We start from the raw sequence: 13,243 nt of genomic DNA, 5'->3' as shown, positions 1-13,243 counted from the left end.
GTGGAAGTGTAAATCAGTTCAACCATTGTGGAAAATAGTGTGGCTATTCCTCAAGGATCTGGAACTAGAAATACCATTTGACCCATCAATCTCATTACTAGGTATATACCCAAAGGATTATAAACCATTCTACTATAAAGACACATGCACATGTATGTTTATTGTGGCACTGTTCACAATAGTAAAGACTTGGAACCAACCCAAATCCCCATCAATGATAGACTGGATAAAGCAAATGTAGCACATATACACCATGGATTACTATGCACCTGTAAAAAAGGATGAGTTCATGTCCTTTGCAAGGACATGGTTGACCCTGGAAACCCTCATTCTCAGCACACTAACACAAGAACAGAAAACCGAACACTACACATTCTCACTCATAAGTGGAAGTTGAACCCTGAGAACACATGGACATAGGGAAGGGAACATCACACACTGGAGCCTGTCGGGGGGTAGGGGGCTAGGGGAAGAGTAGTGTTAGGAGAAATACCTAATGTAGATGATGGGTTGATGGATGCAGCAAACCACCATGGCATATGTATACTTATGTAACAAAGCTGCATTTTCTGCACATGTACCTGAGAACTTAAAGTGTTAAAAAAAGAAAAAGAAAAAGAAAAAGAAAAAGAAATGGAAAAGGCACACGGGTGAAATCAAAGAGACATCAGACAAAAAAAGGGGAATTGCACTTAGTTCACCTGACAACAACCTGTGACAACACATGTGACATCTTGCTAACAAGGCTAGCTCACTTGAGCCTTGACATTCAGATTTTTATCAGAGATTAGTGCCATAAGCATGCAGCAGCAGCTTGACTAAACGTAACTCCTTAGTTTCCATCTGCCTAGAGGTTAAATTGATACCATGTGGCCCGGATTCTCAGACACACCAAAGCGCTCTATCAGGCCGTATATTCCAAGGGCTCAGAGGTTATTTCTCAGGGGCTAGTCAAGAGTCCAGTCTTTCTGAAGACAGGCCTGCCTTTAGACTATGCAGGGTTTTAGCAACCCAGGCCTACTGAACTGACTCCTTATTGCACAAAAATAAATCTTTTTTAGTACTCGAAGCTCCCAGGAATATAACAAAGAAAAATTAAATGATAGGGGACGGATACTTGACCATAAGGAATATAAAATTATAGAGAAGATATTCATGTAAAGGAAAAAAAAAAGTATCTGTGATTTAATAAAGGAAAGTTAAATTGTTCCATTAACTCAAAAAGAATGATCATATTTTAAAAGTAACATAGGTAAAAACATTTTTAAAAAATCTGGATAGACCTCGCAGACCTCGCCGGCTTCACACTCACCTCGGTGTCTGCTGCACCCGCCGTTTCTTCTCCTAGGCCACGAGACCCAGCGGCTAGAAATTCACCATGTCTATTCTCAAGGTCCATGCCAGGGAGATCTTTGACTCTCGTGGGAATCCCACTGTTGAGGTTGATCTCTTCACCTCAAAAGGTCTCTTCAGAGCTGCTGTGCCCAGTGGTGCTTCAACTGGTATCTATGAGGCCCTAGAGCTCCGGGACAATGATAAGACTCGCTATATGGGGAAGGGTGTCTCAAAGGCTGTTGAGCACATCAATAAAACTATTGCGCCTGCCCTGGTTAGCAAGAAACTGAACGTCACAGAACAAGAGAAGATTGACAAACTGATGATCGAGATGGATGGAACAGAAAATAAATCTAAGTTTGGTGCGAACGCCATTCTGGGGGTGTCCCTCGCCATCTGCAAAGCTGGTGCTGTTGAGAAGGGGGTCCCCCTGTACCGCCACATCGCTTACTTGGCTGGCAACTCTGAAGTCATCCTGCCAGTCCCGGCTTTCAATGTCATCAATGGCGGTTCTCATGCCGGCAACAAGCTGGCCATGCAGGAGTTCATGATCCTCCCAGTCGGTGCAGCAAACTTCAGGGAAGCCATGCGCATTGGAGCGGAGGTTTACCACAACCTGAAGAATGTCATCAAGGAGAAATACGGGAAAGATGCCACCAATGTGGGGGATGAAGGCGGGTTTGCTCCCAACATCCTGGAGAATAAAGAAGGCCTGGAGCTGCTGAAGACTGCCATTGGGAAAGCTGGCTACACTGATAAGGTGGTCATTGGCATGGACGTAGCAGCCTCCGAGTTCTTCAGGTCTGGGAAGTATGACCTGGACTTCAAGTCTCCCGATGACCCCAGCAGGTACATCTCACCTGATCAGCTGGCTGACCTGTACAAGTCCCCATCAAGGACTACTCAGTGGTGTCTATCGAAGATCCCTTTGACCAGGATGACTGGGGAGCTTGGCAGAAGTTCATGGCCAGTGCAGGAATCCAGGTAGTCGGGGATGATCTCACAGTGACCAACCCAAAGAGGATTGCCAAGGCCGTGAACGAGAAGTCCTGCAACTGCCTCCTGCTCAAAGTCAACCAGATTGGCTCCGTGACCGAGTCCCTTCAGGCGTGCAAGTTGGCCCAGGCCAATGGTTGGGGCGTCATGGTGTCTCATCGTTCTGGGGAGACTGAAGATACCTTCATTGCTGACCTGGTTGTGGGGCTGTGCACTGGGCAGATCAAGACTGGTGCCCCTTGCCGATCTGAGCGCTTGGCCAAGTACAACCAGCTCCTCAGAATTGAAGAGGAGCTGGGCAGCAAGGCTAAGTTTGCCGGCAGGAACTTCAGAAACCCCCTGGCCAAGTAAGCTGGGGGCAGGCAAGCCCTTCGGTCACCTGTTGGCTAAATAGACCCCTCCCCTTGTGTCAGCTCGGGCAGCTCGAGGCCCCGACCAACGCTTGCAGGGGTCCCTGCTAGTTAGCGCCCCTCACCCGCCGCCGTGGAGTCCGTGCCGCTTCCTTAGAACTTCACAGAACCAAGCTCCCCGAGCCCTGTTTGGCAGCTCTAGCTTTGCCGTCGTGTAATTGGCCCAAATCACTGTTTTTCTCGCCTTACTTTCCACCAAGTGTCTGGAGTCATGTGAGCCTCGTGTCATCTCCGGGGTGGCCACAGGCAAGATGCCCGGTGGTTTTGTGCTTAAAATAAAAAGCCTCAGTGACCCATGAGAAAAAAAAAAAAAAATCTGCCCAGTATAGCACTACCCTCTTTGACACAATGTCCCCTTTCCTTTGTGCTCTGAATGGGAGCTTCCATGCAAAGCCCAACCATTTGAGCACAGTTGCTCAAAAGTAGACACTGATTGAGACAGGCTAACTAACCTTCATCTTTAAAACTTTTTAGGATGTTTTTTCTACTTGGAACTAATAGCAGTGAATTTACATCTCTTATATAAAGTTGGGCCATACGAGTTGTGAGTGTTGTGAGCTGTGTATTAAGCTATGTGGAGGAAGCTCTGTGAAATAATGAAGTTGACAGGAAGAAAGAACTAGAGTTGTAATATGGCAAGAGTTATGGTGATATTCAAAACTTGATTACGTGCTTGCTTGAAGCTCGTATGTCCTGTACTTCCTGTTTGGTTTCTCTTTGATCCTAGCTACTTCAAATTATCCTTCTGTTCATTGTTACCAAAAGAATCTTTCCTAAATGAACTAAGTTGAAGATTTCTTACAAGAAGAAGCATTTGATCATGTTTTAAGGGAAAACAATCACTAACACTTGTTAAATATGTCCTATGTGTCAGATATATGCTATACACTGAAACCCTAAAATATGAATGACATTCCCTAAAATCTGACACAAAAGTGGATGTTAATATATAAACAGATAAGAGAAATATAAGGGAAATTTAACATGCTTAGCACTATAAAGAATTATGATAAAAATGGTGAGACATGACACACGAGCCTGATTTTACTGTAGGAAAAAAGAAGAAAACATATCCTAGACATGAGGAATTCAAAATGATTTAGATTTGATTTTTAAAATTGTAATAGCTGAAGTGTTGGAAGTAGCTGAGATCACTTGGAAGGAGGAAGAAATTCATATAATAAATACTATGGAACCTAGGAGAACATTACTATTAAAGAATATATTTTAGAAAAAACAGATAAAACAGATATCAAAAAAGATAAAATACAGGCTTAATAGTTTCCAAAGAGATTTAACTATTAGAATAAGTTAAAGCCTTAAAAATGATTTTTGAATCATCCTTGGACATTGGAAGTATTTTCCTTTAAACTTAATCCATTTTCTTAAAACTGGTACTAATTTTTATGCCTTAAAAAAGATTATATAAGAGACCTTCAAAGTCAGTTTCTCAGACTTCTCCTCCCTATCCTCTCTCCCTGTCTTAAACCCAAATTGCTCAACCAGTGGCTATGAACACCTCAAGAACGGTTTCTTCCTTTCCGATCACCATTTTAAAGAGCCATCTCTTCCTAAAACAAGTGGAATATTCAATACACCCTTCCGGATAAAGCCCCCCGCCTCCCCACCATATATTTTTTTTTTTCTCCCAAGACAAAATATTCCTTCAGAATCTTTTTGTGTTCAGGATTTTCAAATAAACATTTATGCTTAGCCAAGGTTCTAGCTGATTTTGTTCTACAGATATTAGTATTGTGGCTTGAATTAGAACCAGATCCCTTTATGCTCAGTACAGGCCACTTGAACAAGACAGATCATGCCAACGATTCTTTGATGGTTTCCTTCCTTAGCAGCCCAGTGTCTGTACACCTGAGTAAGTTTTGCTCCTGATGAACTAGTGCTCCACTCCCTTTGCATTAAAGTACCACATAAATGTTTACTCTTCCGGCTTAAGCATTTTAGGAAAATCTTTGATGTAGTTTGCTTCACTATTTCAGTGAGATCATGCATGATGCAGGGACAAGTAACAAGGCTTTCTGAATGTGATTATTTGTCTCTCATTTATTGTTGTCACTGTAATATGGGCAATTATCTATCATTCAACGTGTCTCCAGTTTGTTGCCCATCTTCTTACATATACTATCATTATGGTTCCAATGACACTAAATATTTAGCTCAAAATAGTTGAAGCTCTGTAGAATGTTACCAACGACAATTTAGAACTTTTATAGCCACTTGTGGAATTTGATATATGAACAAAAGAAGCCATTCGTGAGGTGCCTTAGAATGAAAGGATTCAAAGATTACGGATATCAATGTTCAGCATTTTTTACTGGTATAAAGATGTCTCAACAATATATGAAAATTCTAAAATTCTTTCCATTGCGAATTCCTTAGAGAAATGTAAAAACATAGTACGTACTTCCTCTCATTCTTTTCTGCCCACCTGCAAATTGGTCTCCCTCTTGGACTCTTGAATTTGATTTCCTCCTTCCTCTTACTCTACTCCTTTTCCTTCTGTGCTTTTTCCAAACACTTTTGCTCTTTCTTGACCTCCCCTGTCACTGAGAAATATACCCTCCTAATGTCTAACTTGGGTAGAGAAAATGACCAGCCTCATCAGTCCTATAGTATGGAACTTGGCAAAGATCAGATTTGCAAAATCCAGCTAAGATCTTTTCTTTTTTTGAGACCGAGTTTCACTCTTGTCACCCAGGCTGAAGTGCAGTGGTGTGATCTTGGCTCACTGCAAACTTCGTCTACCAGCTTCAACTGTTTATCCTGCCTCAGCCTCTCAAGTAGCTGGGATTACAGGTGCTCGCCATCACGCCCAGCAAATTTTTGTATTTTTAGTAGAGAAGAGGTTTCACCATGTTGGTCACGCTGGTCTAAAACTCCTGACCTCAGGTGATCCATCCACCTCAGTCTCCCAAAGTGCAGGGATTACAGATGTGAGCCACTGCGCCTGGCCAGATCTTTTCAAACCCTCATAAGGAAAGACAGAAAAAAAAAAACAGGATTGATTTTAGAAATTATAATTCAGGATTCCCTTATTTCTATGAATTAGTGATATTGTGTGTCCCCAAATTGCTAAGACTTTGTTAAAATAAAGGAAGATATGTTGATTACTAAAAGGACTGTGGATATGTACGTCAATATTTGATAATGGATACATACAGAATAATATAAAAATAGGACAAGACCTTTTAGTAGCTATCTTTATCCTCAGGTATTTTCTGTTAAAATTGCTTGGTTAATGTTCAGATCTATAAACAGAAAAAGGATAAGTTCTTCATTGATTTCAGAATTTACCTAACTACCCTCTTTTGGACCTATTCTGGTCTCACTAAGGGTGAAGATATCACAACTACCTAATCTACTTTTGGTGTTGTTGTTGAGTAACCCCCGGATGAACCAGTTAGTGGGTAGTACACTTAACTCATAGTCTTTAATCCTGCAATCTAAAATCATGTCACCCTAACAAGAATCCAGGGCTGGACCAGAATTACTTTTGAATTCCCTAACCCTCTTAAAGCTGGATGCCACCAAGCAAATATACCAGCCCAGACTGCCTGGTTTTGCCACTGGAGAAAGTAAAGAAGACTGAAGTTCAGAAATGATCAAGATAAAATTGTGAATACACAAAATAAGTCTATACATCCAACCCCTTTAGTTCATATCAGTATGTGAGAAGTAATCAAGAGGAGATGGTCTCTTTCTGCAAACAGTTGTATTTAATGATCAAGCTGTCTTACTATGGTATGTAGATCAGAAGGGGGTGAGAGAAGTAAAGTTACACTATCAGCTCATTGAGCAGCTTCTGCCATAAAAATCACAGATTGACAAACTGCAATTAGTCTCAGAAGGTGAACACAAGATATGTTAATTTCAATGGCCCTATCAGCATGACTGAAATTAACTGATCAGTAACAAGAACATAAAAATTAACACTGAAAATGACACAGAGAACACCAATACTTGTCAATAACCCGGTGTAATAAATCTGCCAAGAGTTGGCAGAGGGCCATGTCAGCCCCTCCATCTTGCAGCTTTTGGCAGGAATCACAAATTTGGCATGCAATTATAGCCAATGCATTAGAGTGTGTGTGTGTGTGTGCCCAGTGTACGATGGCCAGTGTGCTGCCATGTCCAGTGTGGTGACGAGATTATGTGGTAATTGTAGCAGCAGGGACAGCACAGGCACTGTCGGCAGCCGGATGCCCATCTGCTTCATCAGTGAACTGACCATTACTATGGGCATCTATGTGAGCCACCCATCCAGGCAGCTTGAGCAACAACCACAATTTTATTCTACAGTTTGTATTCCCAAAGATGTGTCATTAATCTTTAACACTGCGAGAGTTTGAGTTCTGTCCACTGGGTGGAGTGTCCATGCCCAATACCAGTTCATGAATTTAATCTAATTCACATTTCTTCTCAAACTATATATGTGGATTGTTTCTAGGTAGGAGACATTAAATATTGAATATTCTGTTTGCCTCTAGAAATATATGAAGTATTTTTCTAGGGAGACCCTACTTGATGTGCCCCTTCCACAATTTTTCCCACAAATAATCATATTCAAATATTTGTCAAAATATTCATATTTTTAAGGAAACTGTCAGTGTGACAGGTTGCTGGCTGCCACTTTGGTATCTGTTATGGCAGGAACTCTAAGTTTACTTATTAAGCATAGGCAATTTACCAACCAATCAAGTTCATATTTCTATGTCCTTGAAAGTCATGGCTTGAATTGCTTTCATCCCTACATGTCTAAATCAATAATTAGGAATAGAGAAAATTCCCACTTTGTCAAGTTGAAAGCCTAAGATCTTTGTGCATGCTAAGTTAATTACGTAAATTTCCACTTAAAAAAAAAGAGGTAGCTTCAAAAAGAAAAAGGAAAGAGAATATATTGCTTTAAGAAGGGATCTGTTTAGTAAAAATGGCAAACAAATTTCTAAATAGAGATAGATATTTTCTTTCACCGGTACCTTTCTTAGAATTCTAAGAGAAGAAACCAAGTTAAGAAATAGAATGTGGCTGATTTTATGAAATTTCAGTACAATAAAAATGTTAATTAAACAATTGAGTAAAGCATTCAGTATAGATCAGACATTCGAATTAGGATTTCTTAAAAGAAAATAATTCATCAGAGATATCTGTGTATCAAGTTCTAGTGAACAATATTCGAAGCTGGGAGAAAAGGCCCAGGGAATTTTCTTTAACTATGCTGTGACTTCATATAAATTCGTGTTGTATACTTACAACATAAGTTTTGTACACATACATGTATTCAAATACAGCAGGAGTATTCAGGCATGTTATATACAGAAAACAATAAAATTTGTATAATTATACATACTTTAATTTTAAGTTTTCTATCAGTGCTTTATGTTAATAACATGTTTAAATTTTCTCAAGATTTTTATTCCATAAATCTGTATTTGTGGAGGGGGAAAAATATCTCAATAAGTTTATATAATTACAATCTTAACAAAAACATAAATAGTTTTTCAAAATTATTGCCACCAAGATATTTATTCACTATACTTTTGTATTGGTGTAAAATTATTTTTTTTTACTCTTCAAGCAAAGACCACTAAAAGTTTTATGCATAATTTTGAAAAGCAAAAGAGTAAAATCCACTTGGAGTATATTAGAATATTTCTTATTTACTCTATACTAATTTACTGCCTCCAACTCTATACCAGATTCAAGTTAGATAGACAAAAATGGTGCAATCATTAATTGAGACATTTTGATTTTTTTTTAATGCGGTCACCTTTTAAATAAAACCTATTGGTATTCCGTGAATGCATAGACTGCTATGCATTCAAAATAGAAGCAATGCAGAGGGACAGAATTCTCAAAGGAGAAGGGCTATCTGCACACATATTCATCATCGAAATAGCCAGCTAACAGAAAACAGGGCTGCAAACATTACACGTAACCCTGGACAGCTGTAACTCTGAGTGAGTCCTGGGAGGAATGAGATCCACACAGCCATCTGTTCGCAGACAATCCTGACATTCTACAATTGATTTGCTACTATCACAAGTCAATTAAGGACATTTGTTTTAAACAGGGCATACAAAACTAGAAGACAAAATAACATTGAACTGCCAACTTTTTGCTTTGATGGCTCATCTTGGGAATAGGAATGAGTGAAAAAAAGGGAATTGTAAATATGCCTCTTTTTAATATATACAGTTATATAGACAACGTTAACATCTCACAGGTGATTTCTTTGTCAAAGAAAGATGCAGACATAGGTATGCTATTTGAGACACCATAGGATCAGGGCCTCATTTTCACAGCTGATTTAACATCAGAAATATGAGTATATATCAAATCTGTATTAAAACTGACCAATAAGTAAATCATTTTCTTAGGTTTTATAAAGCTATTTTTAATAATTAAAGTAGATTTGGTGTGCAGATATATGGCTAGCTACTTTTACCTGGGGATCTCAAAATGCTTGCAACTTGTTAGCATTTTTTTATAGGATGGCTACATCTGAATTCATAAAAAAGTGTTTTAGGAAAGATTAATTACAGAAATTAGACACCTTCATCAGTGTGTTACTGTAGAAGAATATGCAAAGTGATGAACTGGAAATAATCACTACTACATTTCAGATTTCATAACTTATACTCGAACACTTATAGTCTTTTCATGGGATATAGGTGTTCTTGCCTTAAGAAAAAGATAATTTTGCTTTAGCATATGAAAATGTACATAGTAACTTCTTTTTTTTTAGAAAGCATATAACATCACAGTTCATTGGTTGTTGAAAGGGCTTTAGTGTACCTTGCTGCTGAAAATGAGTGAATTGTGATTTGGGGACATATTCTACATCATAATAATACTTAGCAAGTTTATAAGCAAAGTTGGTACACAGAAGAAATTAGTGTTGCCAATTTTCTATAGTAGGACTAGATTCAATATATTGACCCTAATCTGTACCTACATTATTATGTCACTAGTTGAAAGTTCTGTGCAAAAATATAGATTTTTATTTGCTTTTAGTTAAAAGTTTTGAGCATATTTCTTTTTCAGTTTTATTAAAATACAGTGACTTTTGCAGCAATAATTTCTTTGTTGTTTTTTGCTTCCTGGCTTCAGTAAAACCCACCAGGAAATCTTCCACCTGGTGTTTTAAACTAGTGATTCAAATGATCAAGAAGAGATTTGGGAGCTATGATAGCTCAAACAAAATAGCATTTCTTTTAGTTTGGAGAACCGTGTCTTCCTAGAGTAACAGTCATACAGAAATACCAAAATCTGAGACTAAAACTACATACTTAGTGATTGTTATCTTATTAAGACTCAGATCACCTAGGATTTTTTTACTGAAGAATGAGGCATAAAGCTCCATAAACATTTTGCAAAATACCACATTGTAATTCCGAAGTTTCCTGTCACAACTGAAGCCTATGATTCTGAAAATGCCAATTTAGTGGAGTGCAAATCAGATGGACTGAGTTCAATAATATGTGTGGATAAAGGGTACTGTTAAATGACTCTTAAATACAATGAATAAACAAAAGAGCAGGGGCACATTTTTTCCTTTGACTTACAAATATAGTTCCAAGATTCTTTCACCATTATTGAAATATCATGCTACTGATATAGATGATTAGAGGTAATACACAATGTAGACAGATAATTTCCTCCAGAAAATTTATCTATTAATGGAATGAATAATGGTAATAGATAAGATTTTAAAAATATTATATATAGATATATATATGTAATTCACCATGATATATGAACAGCATGTTTAATTTATATATAAACATAGAGTCAAAAAATAATGTCACAAATTTTCCAAATGTCAGAATACTATCTTTAGTAAACTATTTATTTACAGATTTAGTGCTGCTGTGGTTTGAATATAATTGGTTTGACCATCTCAAGCCTCAAGTTGAAATTTGATTCCAGATGTTAGAGGTAGGACCTAATAGGAGGAGTTTATGTTATGGGGGCAGAACGCTCACAAGTAACTTGGTACTGTCCTGTCAGGAATGAGTTAGTTCTCATTCTATTAGTATCAGAGAGCTCTGATTGTTTAAGGGAGTCCGGCACCTCTTCATTTCCCTCTGACTTTTCTCTTTCACTATGTGGTATGTCCAAGCCAGCTTCCCCTTAGCCTTCTGCCATGAGTGGAAGCAGTCTGAGATTCTCACCAGAAGCAGGTGCTGGCACCACACTTCTTGTATAGCCTAAAGAACCATGAGCCAAATGAACTTCTTTTCTTTATAAAGTACCCAGCCTTAAATATTCCCTTATAGGAACACAAATGGGCTAACACAAGTGCCAATCAAGCTATGGAGCAGCCTCCCAAAAAGGAAGGATGTGGAACTCATTAGAGGATGTGATAAATTCATAAAAGTGCCATGTCTCTTTTTCAGGGTGCATTTCAGAATCACTGGAGGAATATTTTTTAAATGCACATGCGCTGAAAGCCAGTAGCTTAAATGAAAAGTTAAATAAATCAGACTACATACAAATTGAAACTTCTTTATCAAAAACGTATCATAGATTAAAGGCAGTGTACAATTATTTGCAATCCATATACAAAGAACTAATTTTGAATGAATTCTTAGGACTCCTTAAGAAAAGAGAAAACCGACCCCATTAAAATAGATATATAGATGCTTCACAGAAAAGTAACACGTGTTTTCTATTTTTGTAACTGCAACAATAAAAACTTGGTCACGATATAAAATCATGTAATATCAACATTAGTGGGATGCATCCAGAGCAGAGTTTAGAGGGTAAGTTGTGGTTATGAATGATTACACTAGAAAAGAAACAAGTATAAATCAATAACCAAATACCACACCTTAGTTAACTAGAAAAAGAAGAGCAAGGGCTGAGCACAGTGGCTCACTACTGTAATCCCAGCACTTTGGGAGGCCGAGGTGGGAGGATTGCTTGAGTCCAGGAGTTTGAGACTGCAGTGAGTTAATGTTACATCACTGCACTCCTGCCTGGGTGACAGAGCAAGACTTTCTTAGAAAAAAAAAAAGAGAGAGAGAGAGAGAGCAAACTAAACCTACAATAAGTATAAGAAAGAAATTACAGTAATAAATATAATAACTGATGTCAATTTTACAGATATTAAATTAATAGAAAACTAAGATAAAATAGACAAAACTCAAGACAACCAAATATTCTTATAGTTTATAAAACTATAGCTAGAGTGATCAAGAAAAAAAAGGAAGACCCATATTATCAATATCAATAGTAAAAGAGAGTACAGTGTTACAAATCCTATAGAAAAGAAAATACCAAGAATACATTGTAAGCCACATTTTGTTCTTCAAAAATCAACAACTTAGAGGAATTGGACTAATATCTTAAAAATCCTAAGTTATTATGATAATAAGAAATCTGACATAAGAACTAGAAAATCTGACTAACCCTTTAGTTACTATAAAAATTGAATTCAGAATTTAAAAAACTTTCTGCAATGAAATCTTCAAGCCCAGATGGTTCCGTTGGTGTTCATTTTATCAGATATTTATAGAAAATAAACAACATAAATTCACCACAATCTCTTTCAAAAAAAAAAATGAAGATATCACAACAAAAATAATAATATAAACCATCAGCCTCCATAAACATGGGAACAAATTCCTTACCTAAATATTATCAAATGATCAAAAATATATATAAAGGTACATATCAATAAAGAAAACAAGAAGAATATAATATTAATAGATGACAAAAATACATCTGATAAAATTTTAACAATGCATAACTATAAAAATTCACAGGAAACTAGAATGGGAAAAAAATGTTTATATTGATGCAGAGATTTTATAAATTTTAACAGCTACTATTATTCTTAATGGTAAAAATCTGAATTCTTTTCCTCTATTAGCAAGAACAAGTCAGGAATGGACCCTCACTTATTCAGCAATCTGAAGATTCTAGCACATTCAATAAGAGAAAGAAAGGAAACAAAAGGCATGCAAATTAGCAAAGAAAAAAGTAAAACTTTTCGTTTGGAGTGACATTACCATCTACATAGAAAAATACAAATAATCTAAAAAGAGAAAAAAGGCTATTAGAACACATAAATTTATTTAGAAAGATGAAGAACATAAGTGAATAAGAAAAAGTGTTTGTAAAATTAGCAAAGAACTATATAAAATAAAATAAAAAAAGACAATTATATTTTTACCAAAGTATAGGCTAGACCGGTTGCCTGTCAATTGCAACCATTGCTAAGAGAATAATGAAGGAGATTAAAATATGGTGCCCTAAAATACGTCACTCTGGCATGAGGATTATTTTGAGCTAAGGCAATTGGAAAAAGGTAAATAGCACAGGCTTTCTGCTCTCCCACAACCAGCTGAGAAGAAAACATAAATTCCACTTGTGAAAATCTCCCTCCTCCCTTTTTTTTGTAGTAGGAAGGGGAGAACAACCTTACTACCAGAGAAGGAGAGAGCCTATATGAACCTCTACCCTTATCTACCTTTCCT

General features: G+C 37.3%; 1 pseudogene across 1 annotated transcript; it reads left to right on the top strand.

The window, feature by feature from the left end:
• The first annotated feature begins 1,266 nt into the window (after window positions 1-1,266).
• LOC112606729 lies at window positions 1,267-3,056 on the top strand (annotated as a pseudogene). Its single transcript, XR_003115682.1, has one exon. The product of XR_003115682.1 is annotated as an alpha-enolase pseudogene (transcript).
• Window positions 3,057-13,243: the final 10,187 nt, after the last annotated feature.

The sequence above is a fragment of the Theropithecus gelada genome, chromosome 14 (genome assembly GCF_003255815.1).
Source record: "Theropithecus gelada isolate Dixy chromosome 14, Tgel_1.0, whole genome shotgun sequence".
In the NCBI taxonomy this organism is placed as follows: Eukaryota; Metazoa; Chordata; class Mammalia; order Primates; family Cercopithecidae; genus Theropithecus; species Theropithecus gelada.
The sequence above is the reverse complement of the archived record's forward strand: the minus strand, read 5'-3'. Positions and strand labels throughout refer to the sequence as shown.